The sequence below is a fragment of the Pongo pygmaeus genome, chromosome X (assembly GCF_028885625.2).
Source record: "Pongo pygmaeus isolate AG05252 chromosome X, NHGRI_mPonPyg2-v2.0_pri, whole genome shotgun sequence".
NCBI lineage: Eukaryota > Metazoa > Chordata > Mammalia > Primates > Hominidae > Pongo > Pongo pygmaeus.
Window position 1 is genome coordinate 24,046,075 of NC_072396.2, and position 5,203 is coordinate 24,051,277.

At 43.2% G+C, this 5,203-nt stretch overlaps 1 non-coding gene across 1 annotated transcript; it reads right to left on the reverse strand.

The window, feature by feature from the left end:
• Positions 1-2,543: 2,543 nt before the first annotated feature.
• Positions 2,544-2,642, reverse strand: LOC129025583 (small nucleolar RNA U13). Its single transcript, XR_008497327.1, has one exon. It is a non-coding gene; the product is annotated as a small nucleolar RNA U13 (small nucleolar RNA).
• Between the last annotated feature and the right edge of the window lie 2,561 nt (positions 2,643-5,203).

A 5,203-nucleotide genomic window follows, 5' to 3' on the forward strand; every position in this document is an offset into this window, starting at 1 on the left:
GTTACAGAGAGCTGATATGGTGCCACTGCACTCCAGCCTGAGCAACAGAGCAAGACCCCGTCTCAAGAAAAAAAAAAAAACAATAGGCAGAAGTGGCTTAGCACACAGTACTACGGCCATCTTCCCCAAAGCTTTGACTACAGCAACCAATGTGAGACTTAGCTCTGCAAGGAGACCCAAATCACAGCCACTTCATGCTGATCATCAGTTCTTTGCTACCTCCACAGTAATTCTAGGGATCATGCCAGCCCCGGAGGTGGGGAGTCCTGGGGGTAGGGAAAAAGGGTGCAGGCTACAATGAGTCAGGATTCTAAGGGAAAACACTGAGTGAGGAAGCTATGAGGGCCTTCTTAATGACTGGCTTCCTGAGCTGCAACTGGAAGTCAGAGCCCTCTGGTTATGGACATTGGATTTTTCATATCCCAGAGAACGGTTGTTATGTTTTTTTTTTTCTCTCTGAGAGGCCAACACAAACATTTCAGGGACTCAGAAGAGTACATTGTGTCCTCCCTAATTCTGAGTGACTCCTGCTAATTTTCCTTGAGATGTCATGGAAAGAACCCTGGGCACGTTATCAGGCTGGGTTCAAACTCTATTTCAGCTGCGCTTCTCCATTCTAGCTGTGCCACTCCAGGCAAATTAGTTAGTTCCTCTGCTGATAAAATAGTGTCATCACAAAGCTCAATGATAAATACTAGCTTGGTCTCCACCATATGTCAGGTACTGCTCTAGCTGCTCATTCTGGATTTACCGCAACCCTGTTGGGTAGAAGCTAATATTACTACCCTTTATACTGAAGGAAACCAAAATAGTTCACTCTAAAATATATTTCCTTGACATACTTCAATATGGCTATTCAGAACGGCTGGAAATACAAGAATAGCTAAAAAGCTTTCTTTTGTGGGGAAGATATGTATCTGCAGAGAAAATCTGCATGGACGCAGCCAGGCTGTCTATGAGGCCCTCCCTTGTTCAAAAGATGAACTGAGAGTCTGACACCTTTCAAGGCCTGAAAGAAACATTCACTAGCTCTCCGATGACTGTTACCAGTGAGGTTTCTTCTACATAACAAAACTCCCTTTGTTAGCTAAGCCTCCTCTTCTCCCCCTCCCATAACCTGTCTTGCCACTGTAACCTGATTTCCACCATAACTTATTTTGGCCATGCTCTGAGATCACAATCTTTCTGTAGCCTCAAGATGATATATAAGCTTCTGTACCCCATTAGAGGGTTGGAGTAATCATTCTGTGATTTTCCCTCAATGCACATGAATACATGTCTATGCCTTTTCTCTTATTAATCTGCCTTTTGTCAGCTGATTTTTCAGCAAACCCTCACGGCGCCAAGGGGCAGTTTTCTCCCGGCTCCTATGACACAGATGAAGAAATGAGGTACAGAGAGGGCATGCGACATTCCCAGGGTCGCACAGCTATTGGCAGGTGTGAAGTTTGAACTCAGGCAAACTGGCTCCAGGCCTGACCTTTTAACCACCATCTCCCAGAAGGTCAAAGTGCCTGGGAAACATGGAGATGGAACTTAACACTTTATTTATTTTACTTTTTGAAAGGTAATGTGGTGCAATGAAAAGAACTTGGGTTTTAGAGTCAGATTAACGAAATCTTATTTAATTGCTGTCTGATCTTGGGCAAATTACATCATTTCTCTGAGTCTCAGTATCCTAAAAATGAAGTTGCAATCATAATCCATACATTAGAGGGCTGCTGGGATATGTGCACTTATAGCACCAAACCTGGCACTTGATGGGCACTCAAGTAAACATTAATTTTAATTCTCTTCCTAGGCAGGCATATGTAGAGCACTGAAATACTCTTCTATGAGTATCCTAACATGTTAAGCCTTTCTTCCTTCTAATAACTTAAAGAAACAAACAGGACAAATAAAAGCCATCCGCTCATAGTGACAGAGACAGGAGACAGCCAAGAGTCCCTGGTGAAACCCCACCTTCAAGCCTAAAACAGCCTGAAGGCTGAAAAACCGCACTGCTGGTCCTGGATGAAGCCTGCCCTTTCCCAACTGATTCCTTCTGAATAATGCCCACCTGCTCACTGGGAAGATTGGGTGGAGTCTCAGGAAGTTCACGCCATCTGCAGGGGGAAGGAGCCTGGCCTCTCCTGTTCCTGGGTGGTGACCTGGGATTCAATCTGTGAGGCGGGAAACCTGCTAGCAGGACTCTCGCTTTGCTGAGAGTTATTTTTCCTTCTTCCTTTTTGCCCGAAAAATTCCGTTTTCCTCACCCTTCTATGTGTCTGCGAGCCTAATCTTTCCTGGTCATGTGACAAGAGCCCAGTGTGAGCTGAACTAAGGAGAAAGTTCTGCAACAGTAGTACTTCAGGGCCTCTCTGCAACTTTCCTGGGACTTTTTTCTGATGGAAGGAAAATAAGAAATAGGAAAGATGTTTAAGGAAGCACCCATCCCTGTAAAAAATGATACCAAATAAGACAGAATGGGCAGCCAGAGTGATAGTCATCTTCTTAATGTAATCAACTAGTATTCTGCCAAATTCCTCTTTATTTTTTTGTCAGCTCAGACGGGTAATGTGCCAACGTCTAACAAGATTCGAGGGTGGCACATCTCACACATGCATGTGAACACCCAATTGTCATGCTCACTATAAAGGGATCCCCAAATTCCTCCTTAGCAAAGTTGATTTAACCTCTGAGAAACTGAAATGCTGCCTTATGATACAGCATTTTTTAAAATTTTCTCCCAAAACTCAAATGCTTTAGGACAAATCCACTTCTTTCTTTCATCTTAGGGTAATAAAATCATTATTCAAACCCTGCAAAAGCATGAATCTCATTTCCTTGCCCCCATCTCTACTGAGATATTTTACCAATTAAAATTTACTATACAGAGTGGGCCTGTTTTAACATTGCACTCCAGAAACCTTTTACAAAACTATTTTCTTGAGAGCACAGTATCTTGCCATAAAGACAATAACTCCCAAGATCTTTTTTGATAACCTCTATTAGAATGTAAATCACAGTAGCAAATATGCACTGACACAAGTGCCCTGTAAGTTAAGTTGCTTACACCTGACTAGGAATTGCCACAAAACCCTGATCAAATTTGTCAGGTTTGACGTAGGATTCTAAGACTTAAATTAATAAGCAATATTTTCAATATCTCCCCAGAACTCCCAAAGCTATATCTGAGACAATGATAAAAATCCATGAAATTAATTTCATCCTCAAAATCAAAGCAGCTGCATTAATAATTAACTTAATACATTTCAAAGCAATCTCAATTGTGCCTACAAATCTAGCACAGATTGAGATCAAACCTGGAACACAATTCAATTTTCCAAACTATGAATTAATGCTGATGAAGAGTGAAACTGCTAACCCAAAAATACCTATTACATTAACCATCATTCACATCAGCAGCAGCAGCATCCTGTCCTTTGCACAAGAAGTAGACACCTACTGACTCACTTTTTAGAAGGCTCTGTCCTTGAAATATCTTGTCAGTTAGAATGTTGAACTTGATCCAGACATTGCTACTCAATTTCAATTCTGATCAACATTTTCAAGGACTGTAGCTAGGATTAAATGAGCAGTCTATGGCCAAAAACTAACATAAAGTTAACTGTTTTACCAGGAAATCAAACACTTTACCTTGATCCAATAAGCATCTACAGAGTTATGGTGAATCACACTGATATGGTTTAAATCTGTGTCCCCACCCCAATCTCATGTTGAAATGTAATCCCCAATGCTGAAGGTGGGGCCTGGTGGGAGGTGATTGGATCATGACGGCAGTTTCTCATGATTTAACACCATCCCCCTTGGTGCTATCATAGCAATAATGAGTTCTCATGAGATCTGGTTGTTTACAAGTATGTGGCACCTTCCCCCTCTCTTGCTCCTACGCTGGCCATGTAAGATATGCCTGCTTCCCGTTTGCCTCCTGCCATGATTATAAGTTTCATGAGGCCTCCTCAGAAGCAGAAGCTGCTATACTTCCTGTACAACCTACAGAATCATGAGCCAATTAAACCTCTTTTCTTTACAAATAACCCAGTCTCAGGTATTTCTTTATAGCAATGCAAGAATGGACTAATATAGAAAATTGGTACCAAGGAGTGGGGCATTGATATAAATATACCTGAAAATGTGAAAGCAGCTTTGGAACTGGGTAATGGGGAGAAGTTGGAAGAGTTTGGAGGCACAGAAGAAGATAGGAAGATGAGGGAAAATTTGGAACTTCCTAGAAACTTATTGAAGAGTTGTGGTCAAAATGCTAATAATGATATGGACAGAGATGGCCAGGCTGATGAGGTCTCAGATGAAGATGAACAACTTATTGGGAACTGGAGCAAAGATCACTTTTGTTATTCTTTAGCAAAGAACTTGGAGGCATTATGCCCCAGCTCTAGGGATCTGTGGAACTTTGAACTTCAGAGTGATGACTTAGGGTATCTGGCAGAAGAAATTTTTAAGCAGCAAAGTGTCCAGGAAGTAGTCTGTCTGCTTCTAACAGCCTATGCTCATATGCATGAGCAAAGAAATGACCTGAAACTGGAACTTATATTTAAAAGGGAAGGAGAGCATAAAAGTTTGGAAAATGTGCAGCCTGGCCATGTGGTAGAAAAGAAAAACCCATTTTCAGGGAAGGAATTCAAGCTGGCTGCTGAAATTTGCATAACTAAAAGGAAGGCAAAGTGCTGATAGCCAAGACAATGGGGAAAAGGCCTTGAAGGCATTTCAGAGATCTTTAAGGCTGCCCTCCCATCACAGACCCAGAGGCCAAGGAGTGAAGAATGGTTTCATGGAACAGGCCCAGGGCCCCACTGTCCCAGGCAGCCTCCAGACACTGCTCTCTACATCCCAGCTGCTTCACCTCCACCCATGGCTCAAAGGGGCCCAGCTACAGCTCAGGGCACTGCTCCAGAGGTTGTAAGCCATAAGCCTTGGAGGCTTCCAAGTAGTGTTAAGGCTGCAGGTGCATAGAGCACGAGAGTTGAGGGTTGGCAGCCTCTGCCTAGATTTCAGAGGATGTATGGGAAAGCCTGGATGTTGAGGCAGAGGCCTGTTGCAGGGGCACAGCCCTGCTGCAGAGGCACAGCCCTCATGGAGAACATCTACTAGGGTAGTGCAGAGGGGAAATGTGAGGTTGGAGACCCCACACAGAGTCCCCACTGGGGCATTTCCTAGTGGGGCTGTGAGAAGAGGGCCATTG